Consider the following 15,011-nt stretch of genomic DNA (forward strand, 5'->3'; position numbering starts at 1 on the left):
ATTCAGAGGACGTTTAATTAGTAACAGCTCCATGCAATGATTGCCCAACAGTAAACGACATGAGGCAGTGTGTCCGTAGCATAGTGGGAAGTGACGTGGAGATAATATGAGCCCGGATAGCTCAGTCGGTAGAGCATGAGGCTTTTAACCTAAGGGTCCAGGGTTCAAGTCCCTGTCCGGGCGGAAATTTTAATACTTTGGTAGCGTTCGCCTACAAGCGGTGAAAGCACTACGGAAAAAAATGCAGCTACGCCGTTCCCTGGCACTGCAGTGCTCTAAACGGCAGCAGGTGCACGTGTCGGGAGAATCTTGTGCTAGCGGCAGTCGTGGCCGAGTGGTTAAGGCGTCTGACTCGAAATCAGATTCCCTCTGGGAGCGTAGGTTCGAATCCTACCGGCTGCGTGCGATTTTGCGTACAAACGAGCAGAAAGTTTCGCGCACATGTGACATGCATGGGTGAATGCCAATGCAAACCAGTGCCACCTCTCTCAGCAAGACGAAAATTTATGTTTAAAGATACTGAATTTCGCGGCGGGCTCTGCTTCCTATGGCTATCGGTTCATCTCGCACGGAAGCTAGTAATGCAGAAATCCGTCGCAGGCCCACGAGCGCACCGCCGTCATTTCCTCGCGCAGTCGCCGTGTTCGTGAGTATGCAGATGTACTTGAAAGTGTTGGACAGAGCGAGCATTCATTTCTATTTAAGTATCGCAATTGAGTCATTTGAGTGCGGCAAAAGCAGTGGTGCAGCGTGTCTTCTCGTAAGATCTCGCAGCTGCTTGGAAGTATGTCCATCGTTTAAGACGACAGAAAACTAGCGTCAGCGGTGCGTCAGTGGGAAGTCGGTGAAGTCGCCATTGGAGCTCCCAAGCCAGTAATTACGACACGCAAATCACTCGCACACATTGCAGCTGTACCACCATGCTTGGCAGAGGGACAGGATAGCTGAGTCAAGCAGAGCGCTAGACCGACAACCGAAAGGTCCCGGGTTTAAGCCCCTGTCCAGGCGAAAATTAATACACTGTCGTAACGGCTACTGTGCTGGCCACGGAAGCACTACAGAAACGAGTGAGGCCATGGCGTTTTCTGCCGCCAGGTTGCTTTAAAAGGAGCAGTTTCACTTGTAGAGAAACTCTGCTGCGACGGGCAGTCGTGGCCGAGTGGTTAAGGCGTCTGACTAGAAATCAGATTCCCTCTGGGAGCGTAGGTTCGAGTCCTACCGACTGCGTTTCGTTTTTGTGTCAAGACGCGAAGAGCGTCTCCAACGGAACCGTGAAATGGGCAAACACGTGGGAAACATTGCATTCGAGACGCTTGTGAATTTTCCAGTTGGCAAGTGAGTGTCGACAAAACACGAAGCTCCTCTGCTTCAACGTATGAGACGTAAAAGCTGCTACAATTTGATTTTCATCGTGTGTCAGCTTTCGTCGATAGACAGTTACGAGCCCAGCGTGATGAGTTCGTAGAGAGCATTCAGAGGACGTTTAATTAGTAACAGCTCCATGCAATGATTGCCCAACAGTAAACGACATGAGGCAGTGTGTCCGTAGCATAGTGGGAAGTGACGTGGAGATAATATGAGCCCGGATAGCTCAGTCGGTAGAGCATTAGGCTTTTAACCTAAGGGTCCAGGGTTCAAGTCCCTGTCCGGGCGGAAATTTTAATACTTTGGTAGCGTTCGCCTACAAGCGGTGAAAGCACTACGGAAAAAAATGCAGCTACGCCGTTCCCTGGCACTGCAGTGCTCTAAACGGCAGCAGGTGCACGTGTCGGGAGAATCTTGTGCTAGCGGCAGTCGTGGCCGAGTGGTTAAGGCGTCTGACTCGAAATCAGATTCCCTCTGGGAGCGTAGGTTCGAATCCTACCGGCTGCGTGCGATTTTGCGTACAAACGAGCAGAAAGTTTCGCGCACATGTGACATGCATGGGTGAATGCCAATGCAAACCAGTGCCACCTCTCTCAGCAAGACGAAAATTTATGTTTAAAGATACTGAATTTCGCGGCGGGCTCTGCTTCCTATGGCTATCGGTTCATCTCGCACGGAAGCTAGTAATGCAGAAATCCGTCGCAGGCCCACGAGCGCACCGCCGTCATTTCCTCGCGCAGTCGCCGTGTTCGTGAGTATGCAGATGTACTTGAAAGTGTTGGACAGAGCGAGCATTCATTTCTATTTAAGTATCGCAATTGAGTCATTTGAGTGCGGCAAAAGCAGTGGTGCAGCGTGTCTTCTCGTAAGATCTCGCAGCTGCTTGGAAGTATGTCCATCGTTTAAGACGACAGAAAACTAGCGTCAGCGGTGCGTCAGTGGGAAGTCGGTGAAGTCGCCATTGGAGCTCCCAAGCCAGTAATTACGACACGCAAATCACTCGCACACATTGCAGCTGTACCACCATGCTTGGCAGAGGGACAGGATAGCTGAGTCAAGCAGAGCGCTAGACCGACAACCGAAAGGTCCCGGGTTTAAGCCCCTGTCCAGGCGAAAATTAATACACTGTCGTAACGGCTACTGTGCTGGCCACGGAAGCACTACAGAAACGAGTGAGGCCATGGCGTTTTCTGCCGCCAGGTTGCTTTAAAAGGAGCAGTTTCACTTGTAGAGAAACTCTGCTGCGACGGGCAGTCGTGGCCGAGTGGTTAAGGCGTCTGACTAGAAATCAGATTCCCTCTGGGAGCGTAGGTTCGAGTCCTACCGACTGCGTTTCGTTTTTGTGTCAAGACGCGAAGAGCGTCTCCAACGGAACCGTGAAATGGGCAAACACGTGGGAAACATTGCATTTCGAGACGCTTGTGAATTTTCCAGTTGGCAAGTGAGTGTCGACAAAACACGAAGCTCCTCTGCTTCAACGTATGAGACGTAAAAGCTGCTACAATTTGATTTTCATCGTGTGTCAGCTTTCGTCGATAGACAGTTACGAGCCCAGCGTGATGAGTTCGTAGAGAGCATTCAGAGGACGTTTAATTAGTAACAGCTCCATGCAATGATTGCCCAACAGTAAACGACATGAGGCAGTGTGTCCGTAGCATAGTGGGAAGTGACGTGGAGATAATATGAGCCCGGATAGCTCAGTCGGTAGAGCATTAGGCTTTTAACCTAAGGGTCCAGGGTTCAAGTCCCTGTCCGGGCGGAAATTTTAATACTTTGGTAGCGTTCGCCTACAAGCGGTGAAAGCACTACGGAAAAAAATGCAGCTACGCCGTTCCCTGGCACTGCAGTGCTCTAAACGGCAGCAGGTGCACGTGTCGCGAGAATCTTGTGCTAGCGGCAGTCGTGGCCGAGTGGTTAAGGCGTCTGACTCGAAATCAGATTCCCTCTGGGAGCGTAGGTTCGAATCCTACCGGCTGCGTGCGATTTTGCGTACAAACGAGCAGAAAGTTTCGCGCACATGTGACATGCATGGGTGAATGCCAATGCAAACCAGTGCCACCTCTCTCAGCAAGACGAAAATTTATGTTTAAAGATACTGAATTTCGCGGCGGGCTCTGCTTCCTATGGCTATCGGTTCATCTCGCACGGAAGCTAGTAATGCAGAAATCCGTCGCAGGCCCACGAGCGCACCGCCGTCATTTCCTCGCGCAGTCGCCGTGTTCGTGAGTATGCAGATGTACTTGAAAGTGTTGGACAGAGCGAGCATTCATTTCTATTTAAGTATCGCAATTGAGTCATTTGAGTGCGGCAAAAGCAGTGGTGCAGCGTGTCTTCTCGTAAGATCTCGCAGCTGCTTGGAAGTATGTCCATCGTTTAAGACGACAGAAAACTAGCGTCAGCGGTGCGTCAGTGGGAAGTCGGTGAAGTCGCCATTGGAGCTCCCAAGCCAGTAATTACGACACGCAAATCACTCGCACACATTGCAGCTGTACCACCATGCTTGGCAGAGGGACAGGATAGCTGAGTCAAGCAGAGCGCTAGACCGACAACCGAAAGGTCCCGGGTTTAAGCCCCTGTCCAGGCGAAAATTAATACACTGTCGTAACGGCTACTGTGCTGGCCACGGAAGCACTACAGAAACGAGTGAGGCCATGGCGTTTTCTGCCGCCAGGTTGCTTTAAAAGGAGCAGTTTCACTTGTAGAGAAACTCTGCTGCGACGGGCAGTCGTGGCCGAGTGGCAGTCTGCCTGCAGCGGCGGTGGCGAGCGGTTCGTCGTGCTGTGCTTCGCTCTGCGGCTGGCTTTGTTTACATCCGCTGTGTAAGTCTGTGCGTTTTCGCCGGCGCTTCGCAGTAGTTAGATATTCTGTCAACGTTCGAAAATGCAGTAATGGCTCAACTTAGTAGAAAGGACACTCTGAAATTTACCTTTGATCGACGTTTTGCTCGACCTAAATCTTTCGAAATTGAGGATTGGTTAGAGGAAGTTGTTCAAGTTCCGTTTGAAGATACTGTTGGTTTTCACTTGTCAATTGTGAGTAGTGTGATGTACTTGAAGCTGAAAAACCCTGAGTTATGCGAACGAGTTGTCAATAATACCGGTGGTAAGTTTAAGTTTAAACACAGTGATGGAAATATTGGCGAAGTTACTGTCGATCATGTGGGACTTGGTATTCGAACAATTCGAATTTTTGAGCTACCCTTTGAAGTTCCTACAGATGCGATCAATCTTGTTATTGCACCCTTTGGGAAGGTCCTCAGTAATTTTGCAGAAAAATGGTCCGGTGCTCACAAATATCCGGTTTTGAACGGTGTCAGGCAGTTGCAGGTGGACTTATTACGACATATTCCGTCTTACATTAACGTTTGCGGTTATCGAGGTATCGTCATTTATGATGGTCAACCACGAACGTGTGCAGCTTGCAATTCTCCAGGTCATATTCGTTCTGAATGTATTCAAAGACGTGTTGTGCAGCTGCCGACAGGTGAACCGGTGAAGTCCGCGGAGATGACTATCTTGTCCACCACTTACGCTTCGGTGGCTCGCGACCAACCGACCGACCAACTGCCCATGGATACCGAAGTAGACATTCGCCCCCAACCAACCCTTCCTCCAACGGCCGAGCAACTTGTTGACATTTCTGAGCGACAAGAGCAACACCTGAGTGTGAGTGACGTGGTTGATTCCGTAGCGCAGTCCCCGACTCTGTCAACAGAACAAAATTCCACCTCCTCAGAGACGCAGGTCGGGACTGTGACTGCTGAATGTCGTTCCCCACAACCCCACCATGAAATCTCGGATTCCGATGAGCGTTGTCCACCTGCTAAATCCCCGCGGAAGAACAAGAAACGCAGAATCGCCCGCCAGGGTGCGGAAGAGGCGGCGGCGTCGTTGCGGGGAAAGGTGCAGCAAATCATGGACAAAGTCAGTGCAAAATTACCAGAATCCTCCCGACAACAGGCGCTAACTTCTGCACACCTGCGGGATGAAGATCGTGCAATCACGCTAACTGAGCCCTCTCGCGATGCTACCGGCCAGGTGTCTCCCATGTGCAGTGACGATGTTGATCATTGTTTAAAAGAACAACGACAACATCATCCTCTTGCGTCCAAGAACCCCAGCACTATAGACTGGGCGGCGGAACCAGAGGTCGAACACATGGACGCTGATGCAACTGATATTCCAGTCACTTCCCGATTTCCCGAACAGCCTTCTACGGCAATAGAACCGGCACATGATGATAAGTTACTGGATCCACGGCAGGCAAACAAAGAAGAGGACTCTGATTTCTTTTAAAACGGCGCCGATTCCTTCTTACTCTCGTAAGAGCGTGAATGACTGATCAGCAGGCGTATAAAATTGGTACATTAAATATAAATAAAATCCGCAGTTCCCTCAAACTCGACAACATCGTAGACCTCTTATACGCCGCCGACATTGATATCCTCTTGCTTCAGGAGGTCGCCGACATTGCTTTGGACCACATTCCCGGTTATAATGTGACGGCCAATCCGGGACACGGTTCCGATTTAGGCACCGCTATTCTCACGAAAGAAGGAATTATCGTCCAGAATGTAGAACGACTCATAAGTTGTAGGGGAATTGGCGTGACTATCAATAATGTTAGACTCCTAAATCTGTATGCACCATCCGGCTCAACTAATAGGCGACGCCGAGCGGACTTTTTCAAGGAAGAAATACTTCCGCTTTTTGCAACACAATATGACCACCTAATATTGGCGGGAGATTTTAACTGTGTACTTAACGCCAAAGATCAGACGCCGCATTTCAATCAATCGATTGAATTAGAACAGATCGTCAAGGATTTACGTTTAGTCGATACGTGGGAGCACAAGTTTGGTACAACACCTGGTTTTACTCACGTCACGAATCATTCAGCGAGTAGATTGGACCGCATTTACGTATCGGACACTCTCAGACAGCGAATTTTACAAACTGAGGTCTGGCCAACCAGTTTCTCCGACCATGCGGCTTATATTTGCACGCTGAATTTGGGGAAACAGGAAACCTACCGAGGCAAAGGACTATGGAAACTAAATGTTGCACATTTAGACGATCCTGAATGCAGAGAAGCCTTCACTCGAGCGTGGAATGAAAGTGAAGCCAAATTCAGTACGTACGGCTCGGCATTGCAATGGTGGCTCGAATGCGCTAAACCGAAAATTCGTAAATCCATGATACAATATTCCCGGAATAAGAACTGGTGGTTTAAGAGAACGATGGAGTTTTATTATCAATGTCTTCGAGACTTATATACTCTTGATGCCACTGTGATTGACAACTACCCCCGCATTAAAAGACTGCAAGCAAAAATATTACTTTTGAAACGAAAACAGATGGAAGGTTACAAAATTAGAGGTCGGGTTTCGACTATGGCAAAAGGCGAACAGCCATCCATTTATCACCTGATACGTGAAACTAAACGAGCACGGACAAAGATCTTAACTGAACTACAATCCGAAGACGGCACGATTCTAACTCGGCAACACGATATCAGAGACGCCGTTCAAACTTATTACACTGACTTGATGTCCAATAAACCTACCGACGACGAAGCCCTTGCAGAGTTCCGGAGCAGCTTAACGCACAGGCTTAGCCCTGCGGATGTAGCCGAACTCGTCACCGATGCAACGGAAGATGAACTGGAAGATGTGGTGTTCCACAGTCCAAAAAACAAATCTCCCGGATGTGACGGTCTCCCGGTGGAACTTTATCAAGTCTTCTGGCCACAACTGAAGACAAAGCTGACGGTGCTCTGCAACGAACTTCTCCAACCGGACATGCCCATTCCTCCGCCATTCAGTGAAGGACTTGTGGTCTTACTCCCGAAACGGACGAGCAATAACACCGTCGCAACTTTGCGACCCATTACGTTGCTCAACAGCGACTACAAAATTTTTGCTCGCATTCTCGCAACGAGAATGAAAACTGTGATGCATACCGTCATTGGATCACATCAAACGAGTGTTGGAAAGGACAGAGCTATATATCAGACATTATCAGACTATCGAGATGTGATTTCTGTTGCGGACGCTTGCAAAATCCGATGTGCTATCGTAACTTTAGATTTCGCACAGGCTTTCGACAGAGTGAACCATCCTTACCTTTTCCAGATAATGCAGACTCTGGGTTTTCCTCCGCAGTTCATCAGCATCATACAGAAATTGTTACGGAATAGTACATCCAAACTTGTCGTTAACGGTCAGCCAAGTCGCGCCGTCCCGATAAACAGTTCTGTTAGGCAGGGCTGCCCTATGTCGATGGCGCTGTTTGCCATTGCGATCGAACCGCTGCTAGTCACCTTGACGGAACGTTTACAAGGACTCCACATACACGGGCAGAAGATAGTGTGCCGAGCTTACGCTGATGATGTTACCTTCCTAGCTATGAATGTCAATGAGGTCGAGAGGGGTCTCCTGATCATCTCACAATATGAAAAGGCATCTGGTGCGAAACTGCATTGGACGAAATCAGGGATCATGAACGTTGGGCAAGGCATAGGCGCGATCGGTCATGGCCAGCTTAAAGAGATCACTAGGATGACGTGTCTCGGTGTCGATTTTCGGAACACCATCCGCCACACCATTGCCGCCAATTATAAGCAATTGCTCAACAAAATTCGTGCTTGTGCGAAGTTACATAGCGTCAGGAAATTGGACGAGCTTCAAAAGGTTGAATTGGCCAATATTTATATCACTGCCAAAATCAATTATGTGGCTCAAGTTTTGCCCATCCCCACCGATATAGCCAAATGCATGCTGTCCGCGCTTGGACACTTTGTATGTCGTGGCCAGATCTTTAAAGTTCGATATGACACCTTGACACTCCCAACGCGAGATGGCGGACTCAGTCTCATCGATGTACACAAGAAAGCGAAAGCTCTTTATTTCTGCAAAACTTACTAGCTATGGAAACAGTCACCGACCAGTCTGACCGCTCTTGTCCTGAATGAAATCGCACCGACTGATCTTCAACCGCCAATTGATGTGCACCATATACCGACTGCGCTCTACCACTTCAAGAGTTTTCTCTTAGAGTATAGTTATGTCCATACAACAGTCTCTGAAAAGAATTTGACGACAGTTAAGGCAATCTACAACTCCTTTGTGGCAACTAAATCACGGAATGTTATCGAACAAAAATTTCCAAACTACAACTGGGACGCGACGTGGCAAAACATCCACAGCCCCTACTTACCTTCGCAAGTAAAGGCGACGTGGTACGCTGCCGTCAATAGAAAAATCCCGACGCAGTCCAGGCTTCATGCAATTCATTTGATGGACTCGCCAATGTGTGTCACGTGTAATCTCATAGACAGCGAAGAACACCGTTTCGTCTGTGGTACCACGAAAGATATATGGGGTTACGCCCGACAGAAACTGTCGAGCATCAAGAGGACCTCACCATCTGCGATAACGCCAGCTGACTTTCTCAACCCTGATGCAATCCCATTTCCTAGGACAAAGCGGAATGCTGTCAACTGGATAATAGGTCACACAGTGCACTATATTTTTAGTCCTGGCGATAAGAACAAAGACGATTTCGTTCTATACCTGACCCTGCAGCACAGCATGATCGCACGCGAACGTAACTACAAGGCGACCTTTGCCAACTTTTTAAGCAAGACCATTGTGTGATATGCGATTTGACACTCGACCCGTCAGCCTTGCCATGACGGGGAACGTAATATTTAAAGAACGCCCGAAACTATACCACGAGACATGAATGTATGTTTAACCTTCTTTCGAAGTAAGGCAAAACCGACTATTCGCTACATCATTGAGGAGAAGCAGAGGACAATAACAGACGAAAGATGTGAAGACAACACTAGAGAAAAAAACAAACACTTTTCGTTTTCTTATATTTTGCACCAACAAAGGAGAAGATTCCTATAAAAAAAAAAAAAAAAAAAAAAAAAAAAAGTGGTTAAGGCGTCTGACTAGAAATCAGATTCCCTCTGGGAGCGTAGGTTCGAGTCCTACCGACTGCGTTTCGTTTTTGTGTCAAGACGCGAAGAGCGTCTCCAACGGAACCGTGAAATGGGCAAACACGTGGGAAACATTGCATTCGAGACGCTTGTGAATTTTCCAGTTGGCAAGTGAGTGTCGACAAAACACGAAGCTCCTCTGCTTCAACGTATGAGACGTAAAAGCTGCTGCAATTTGATTTTCATCGTGTGTCAGCTTTCGTCGATAGACAGTTACGAGCCCAGCGTGATGAGTTCGTAGAGAGCATTCAGAGGACGTTTAATTAGTAACAGCTCCATGCAATGATTGCCCAACAGTAAAAAAAAAAAAAAAAAAAAAAAAAAAAAAAAAAAAAAAAAAAAAAAAAAAAAAAAGTCGCTAGAGCGTCAGACACTTAATCCCATGGTCGAAAAAAAAAAAAAAAAAAAAAAGAAAAAAAAAAAGAAAAGAGAAAAAAAAAAAAAAAAAAAAAAAAAAAAAAAAAAAAAAAAAAAAAAGTGGTTAAGGCGTCTGACTAGAAATCAGATTCCCTCTGGGAGCGTAGGTTCGAGTCCTACCGACTGCGTTTCGTTTTTGTGTCAAGACGCGAAGAGCGTCTCCAACGGAACCGTGAAATGGGCAAACACGTGGGAAACATTGCATTCGAGACGCTTGTGAATTTTCCAGTTGGCAAGTGAGTGTCGACAAAACACGAAGCTCCTCTGCTTCAACGTATGAGACGTAAAAGCTGCTACAATTTGATTTTCATCGTGTGTCAGCTTTCGTCGATAGACAGTTACGAGCCCAGCTTGATGAGTTCGTAGAGAGCATTCAGAGGACGTTTAATTAGTAACAGCTCCATGCAATGATTGCCCAACAGTAAACGACATGAGGCAGTGTGTCCGTAGCATAGTGGGAAGTGACGTGGAGATAATATGAGCCCGGATAGCTCAGTCGGTAGAGCATTAGGCTTTTAACCTAAGGGTCCAGGGTTCAAGTCCCTGTCCGGGCGGAAATTTTAATACTTTGGTAGCGTTCGCCTACAAGCGGTGAAAGCACTACGGAAAAAAATGCAGCTACGCCGTTCCCTGGCACTGCAGTGCTCTAAACGGCAGCAGGTGCACGTGTCGGGAGAATCTTGTGCTAGCGGCAGTCGTGGCCGAGTGGTTAAGGCGTCTGACTCGAAATCAGATTCCCTCTGGGAGCGTAGGTTCGAATCCTACCGGCTGCGTGCGATTTTGCGTACAAACGAGCAGAAAGTTTCGCGCACATGTGACATGCATGGGTGAATGCCAATGCAAACCAGTGCCACCTCTCTCAGCAAGACGAAAATTTATGTTTAAAGATACTGAATTTCGCGGCGGGCTCTGCTTCCTATGGCTATCGGTTCATCTCGCACGGAAGCTAGTAATGCAGAAATCCGTCGCAGGCCCACGAGCGCACCGCCGTCATTTCCTCGCGCAGTCGCCGTGTTCGTGAGTATGCAGATGTACTTGAAAGTGTTGGACAGAGCGAGCATTCATTTCTATTTAAGTATCGCAATTGAGTCATTTGAGTGCGGCAAAAGCAGTGGTGCAGCGTGTCTTCTCGTAAGATCTCGCAGCTGCTTGGAAGTATGTCCATCGTTTAAGACGACAGAAAACTAGCGTCAGCGGTGCGTCAGTGGGAAGTCGGTGAAGTCGCCATTGGAGCTCCCAAGCCAGTAATTACGACACGCAAATCACTCGCACACATTGCAGCTGTACCACCATGCTTGGCAGAGGGACAGGATAGCTGAGTCAAGCAGAGCGCTAGACCGACAACCGAAAGGTCCCGGGTTTAAGCCCCTGTCCAGGCGAAAATTAATACACTGTCGTAACGGCTACTGTGCTGGCCACGGAAGCACTACAGAAACGAGTGAGGCCATGGCGTTTTCTGCCGCCAGGTTGCTTTAAAAGGAGCAGTTTCACTTGTAGAGAAACTCTGCTGCGACGGGCAGTCGTGGCCGAGTGGTTAAGGCGTCTGACTAGAAATCAGATTCCCTCTGGGAGCGTAGGTTCGAGTCCTACCGACTGCGTTTCGTTTTTGTGTCAAGACGCGAAGAGCGTCTCCAACGGAACCGTGAAATGGGCAAACACGTGGGAAACATTGCATTCGAGACGCTTGTGAATTTTCCAGTTGGCAAGTGAGTGTCGACAAAACACGAAGCTCCTCTGCTTCAACGTATGAGACGTAAAAGCTGCTACAATTTGATTTTCATCGTGTGTCAGCTTTCGTCGATAGACAGTTACGAGCCCAGCGTGATGAGTTCGTAGAGAGCATTCAGAGGACGTTTAATTAGTAACAGCTCCATGCAATGATTGCCCAACAGTAAACGACATGAGGCAGTGTGTCCGTAGCATAGTGGGAAGTGACGTGGAGATAATATGAGCCCGGATAGCTCAGTCGGTAGAGCATTAGGCTTTTAACCTAAGGGTCCAGGGTTCAAGTCCCTGTCCGGGCGGAAATTTTAATACTTTGGTAGCGTTCGCCTACAAGCGGTGAAAGCACTACGGAAAAAAATGCAGCTACGCCGTTCCCTGGCACTGCAGTGCTCTAAACGGCAGCAGGTGCACGTGTCGGGAGAATCTTGTGCTAGCGGCAGTCGTGGCCGAGTGGTTAAGGCGTCTGACTCGAAATCAGATTCCCTCTGGGAGCGTAGGTTCGAATCCTACCGGCTGCGTGCGATTTTGCGTACAAACGAGCAGAAAGTTTCGCGCACATGTGACATGCATGGGTGAATGCCAATGCAAACCAGTGCCACCTCTCTCAGCAAGACGAAAATTTATGTTTAAAGATACTGAATTTCGCGGCGGGCTCTGCTTCCTATGGCTATCGGTTCATCTCGCACGGAAGCTAGTAATGCAGAAATCCGTCGCAGGCCCACGAGCGCACCGCCGTCATTTCCTCGCGCAGTCGCCGTGTTCGTGAGTACGCAGATGTACTTGAAAGTGTTGGACAGAGCGAGCATTCATTTCTATTTAAGTATCGCAATTGAGTCATTTGAGTGCGGCAAAAGCAGTGGTGCAGCGTGTCTTCTCGTAAGATCTCGCAGCTGCTTGGAAGTATGTCCATCGTTTAAGACGACAGAAAACTAGCGTCAGCGGTGCGTCAGTGGGAAGTCGGTGAAGTCGCCATTGGAGCTCCCAAGCCAGTAAATACGACACGCAAATCACTCGCACACATTGCAGCTGTACCACCATGCTTGGCAGAGGGACAGGATAGCTGAGTCAAGCAGAGCGCTAGACCGACAACCGAAAGGTCCCGGGTTTAAGCCCCTGTCCAGGCGAAAATTAATACACTGTCGTAACGGCTACTGTGCTGGCCACGGAAGCACTACAGAAACGAGTGAGGCCATGGCGTTTTCTGCCGCCAGGTTGCTTTAAAAGGAGCAGTTTCACTTGTAGAGAAACTCTGCTGCGACGGGCAGTCGTGGCCGAGTGGTTAAGGCGTCTGACTAGAAATCAGATTCCCTCTGGGAGCGTAGGTTCGAGTCCTACCGACTGCGTTTCGTTTTTGTGTCAAGACGCGAAGAGCGTCTCCAACGGAACCGTGAAATGGGCAAACACGTGGGAAACATTGCATTCGAGACGCTTGTGAATTTTCCAGTTGGCAAGTGAGTGTCGACAAAACACGAAGCTCCTCTGCTTCAACGTATGAGACGTAAAAGCTGCTACAATTTGATTTTCATCGTGTGTCAGCTTTCGTCGATAGACAGTTACGAGCCCAGCGTGATGAGTTCGTAGAGAGCATTCAGAGGACGTTTAATTAGTAACAGCTCCATGCAATGATTGCCCAACAGTAAACGACATGAGGCAGTGTGTCCGTAGCATAGTGGGAAGTGACGTGGAGATAATATGAGCCCGGATAGCTCAGTCGGTAGAGCATGAGGCTTTTAACCTAAGGGTCCAGGGTTCAAGTCCCTGTCCGGGCGGAAATTTTAATACTATGGTAGCGTTCGCCTACAAGCGGTGAAAGCACTACGGAAAAAAATGCAGCTACGCCGTTCCCTGGCACTGCAGTGCTCTAAACGGCAGCAGGTGCACGTGTCGGGAGAATCTTGTGCTAGCGGCAGTCGTGGCCGAGTGGTTAAGGCGTCTGACTCGAAATCAGATTCCCTCTGGGAGCGTAGGTTCGAATCCTACCGGCTGCGTGCGATTTTGCGTACAAACGAGCAGAAAGTTTTCGCGCACATGTGACATGCATGGGTGAATGCCAATGCAAACCAGTGCCACCTCTCTCAGCAAGACGAAAATTTATGTTTAAAGATACTGAATTTCGCGGCGGGCTCTGCTTCCTATGGCTATCGGTTCATCTCGCACGGAAGCTAGTAATGCAGAAATCCGTCGCAGGCCCACGAGCGCACCGCCGTCATTTCCTCGCGCAGTCGCCGTGTTCGTGAGTACGCAGATGTACTTGAAAGTGTTGGACAGAGCGAGCATTCATTTCTATTTAAGTATCGCAATTGAGTCATTTGAGTGCGGCAAAAGCAGTGGTGCAGCGTGTCTTCTCGTAAGATCTCGCAGCTGCTTGGAAGTATGTCCATCGTTTAAGACGACAGAAAACTAGCGTCAGCGGTGCGTCAGTGGGAAGTCGGTGAAGTCGCCATTGGAGCTCCCAAGCCAGTAATTACGACACGCAAATCACTCGCACACATTGCAGCTGTACCACCATGCTTGGCAGAGGGACAGGATAGCTGAGTCAAGCAGAGCGCTAGACCGACAACCGAAAGGTCCCGGGTTTAAGCCCCTGTCCAGGTGAAAATTAATACACTGTCGTAACGGCTACTGTGCTGGCCACGGAAGCACTACAGAAACGAGTGAGGCCATGGCGTTTTTCTGCCGCCAGGTTGCTTTAAAAGGAGCAGTTTCACTTGTAGAGAAACTCTGCTGCGACGGGCAGTCGTGGCCGAGTGGTTAAGGCGTCTGACTAGAAATCAGATTCCCTCTGGGAGCGTAGGTTCGAGTCCTACCGACTGCGTTTCGTTTTTTGTGTCAAGACGCGAAGAGCGTCTCCAACGGAACCGTGAAATGGGCAAACACGTGGGAAACATTGCATTCGAGACGCTTGTGAATTTTCCAGTTGGCAAGTGAGTGTCGACAAAACACGAAGCTCCTCTGCTTCAACGTATGAGACGTAAAAGCTGCTACAATTTGATTTTCATCGTGTGTCAGCTTTCGTCGATAGACAGTTACGAGCCCAGCGTGATGAGTTCGTAGAGAGCATTCAGAGGACGTTTAATTAGTAACAGCTCCATGCAATGATTGCCCAACAGTAAACGACATGAGGCAGTGTGTCCGTAGCATAGTGGGAAGTGACGTGGAGATAATATGAGCCCGGATAGCTCAGTCGGTAGAGCATGAGGCTTTTAACCTAAGGGTCCAGGGTTCAAGTCCCTGTCCGGGCGGAAATTTTAATACTTTGGTAGCGTTCGCCTACAAGCGGTGAAAGCACTACGGAAAAAAATGCAGCTACGCCGTTCCCTGGCACTGCAGTGCTCTAAACGGCAGCAGGTGCACGTGTCGGGAGAATCTTGTGCTAGCGGCAGTCGTGGCCGAGTGGTTAAGGCGTCTGACTCGAAATCAGATTCCCTCTGGGAGCGTAGGTTCGAATCCTACCGGCTGCGTGCGATTTTGCGTACAAACGAGCAGAAAGTTTTCGC

At 48.8% G+C, this 15,011-nt stretch overlaps 19 non-coding genes across 19 annotated transcripts; all 19 read left to right on the top strand.

The window, feature by feature from the left end:
• The first annotated feature begins 110 nt into the window (after positions 1-110).
• Positions 111-183, top strand: Trnak-uuu (transfer RNA lysine (anticodon UUU)). The gene has a single exon. It is a non-coding gene; the product is annotated as a tRNA-Lys (tRNA).
• A 137-nt stretch (positions 184-320) lies between these two features.
• On the top strand, positions 321-402 carry Trnas-cga (transfer RNA serine (anticodon CGA)). Its single transcript has one exon. It is a non-coding gene; the product is annotated as a tRNA-Ser (tRNA).
• Positions 403-1,145: 743 nt separating this feature from the next.
• On the top strand, positions 1,146-1,227 carry Trnas-aga (transfer RNA serine (anticodon AGA)). The gene has a single exon. It is a non-coding gene; the product is annotated as a tRNA-Ser (tRNA).
• Positions 1,228-1,580: 353 nt separating this feature from the next.
• Trnak-uuu (transfer RNA lysine (anticodon UUU)) lies at positions 1,581-1,653 on the top strand. The gene has a single exon. It is a non-coding gene; the product is annotated as a tRNA-Lys (tRNA).
• Positions 1,654-1,790: 137 nt separating this feature from the next.
• Trnas-cga (transfer RNA serine (anticodon CGA)) lies at positions 1,791-1,872 on the top strand. Its single transcript has one exon. It is a non-coding gene; the product is annotated as a tRNA-Ser (tRNA).
• A 743-nt stretch (positions 1,873-2,615) lies between these two features.
• Trnas-aga (transfer RNA serine (anticodon AGA)) lies at positions 2,616-2,697 on the top strand. Its single transcript has one exon. It is a non-coding gene; the product is annotated as a tRNA-Ser (tRNA).
• Positions 2,698-3,051: 354 nt separating this feature from the next.
• On the top strand, positions 3,052-3,124 carry Trnak-uuu (transfer RNA lysine (anticodon UUU)). The gene has a single exon. It is a non-coding gene; the product is annotated as a tRNA-Lys (tRNA).
• A 137-nt stretch (positions 3,125-3,261) lies between these two features.
• On the top strand, positions 3,262-3,343 carry Trnas-cga (transfer RNA serine (anticodon CGA)). The gene has a single exon. It is a non-coding gene; the product is annotated as a tRNA-Ser (tRNA).
• A 6,927-nt stretch (positions 3,344-10,270) lies between these two features.
• Trnak-uuu (transfer RNA lysine (anticodon UUU)) lies at positions 10,271-10,343 on the top strand. The gene has a single exon. It is a non-coding gene; the product is annotated as a tRNA-Lys (tRNA).
• Positions 10,344-10,480: 137 nt separating this feature from the next.
• Trnas-cga (transfer RNA serine (anticodon CGA)) lies at positions 10,481-10,562 on the top strand. Its single transcript has one exon. It is a non-coding gene; the product is annotated as a tRNA-Ser (tRNA).
• A 743-nt stretch (positions 10,563-11,305) lies between these two features.
• Positions 11,306-11,387, top strand: Trnas-aga (transfer RNA serine (anticodon AGA)). Its single transcript has one exon. It is a non-coding gene; the product is annotated as a tRNA-Ser (tRNA).
• A 353-nt stretch (positions 11,388-11,740) lies between these two features.
• Trnak-uuu (transfer RNA lysine (anticodon UUU)) lies at positions 11,741-11,813 on the top strand. Its single transcript has one exon. It is a non-coding gene; the product is annotated as a tRNA-Lys (tRNA).
• Positions 11,814-11,950: 137 nt separating this feature from the next.
• Trnas-cga (transfer RNA serine (anticodon CGA)) lies at positions 11,951-12,032 on the top strand. The gene has a single exon. It is a non-coding gene; the product is annotated as a tRNA-Ser (tRNA).
• Positions 12,033-12,775: 743 nt separating this feature from the next.
• Trnas-aga (transfer RNA serine (anticodon AGA)) lies at positions 12,776-12,857 on the top strand. Its single transcript has one exon. It is a non-coding gene; the product is annotated as a tRNA-Ser (tRNA).
• A 353-nt stretch (positions 12,858-13,210) lies between these two features.
• On the top strand, positions 13,211-13,283 carry Trnak-uuu (transfer RNA lysine (anticodon UUU)). Its single transcript has one exon. It is a non-coding gene; the product is annotated as a tRNA-Lys (tRNA).
• A 137-nt stretch (positions 13,284-13,420) lies between these two features.
• Trnas-cga (transfer RNA serine (anticodon CGA)) lies at positions 13,421-13,502 on the top strand. Its single transcript has one exon. It is a non-coding gene; the product is annotated as a tRNA-Ser (tRNA).
• Positions 13,503-14,247: 745 nt separating this feature from the next.
• On the top strand, positions 14,248-14,329 carry Trnas-aga (transfer RNA serine (anticodon AGA)). The gene has a single exon. It is a non-coding gene; the product is annotated as a tRNA-Ser (tRNA).
• Positions 14,330-14,683: 354 nt separating this feature from the next.
• Trnak-uuu (transfer RNA lysine (anticodon UUU)) lies at positions 14,684-14,756 on the top strand. The gene has a single exon. It is a non-coding gene; the product is annotated as a tRNA-Lys (tRNA).
• Positions 14,757-14,893: 137 nt separating this feature from the next.
• Trnas-cga (transfer RNA serine (anticodon CGA)) lies at positions 14,894-14,975 on the top strand. Its single transcript has one exon. It is a non-coding gene; the product is annotated as a tRNA-Ser (tRNA).
• The last annotated feature ends 36 nt before the right edge of the window (positions 14,976-15,011 follow it).

This window comes from Schistocerca gregaria, chromosome 3 (genome assembly GCF_023897955.1).
Source record: "Schistocerca gregaria isolate iqSchGreg1 chromosome 3, iqSchGreg1.2, whole genome shotgun sequence".
Taxonomy (NCBI): Eukaryota; Metazoa; Arthropoda; class Insecta; order Orthoptera; family Acrididae; genus Schistocerca; species Schistocerca gregaria.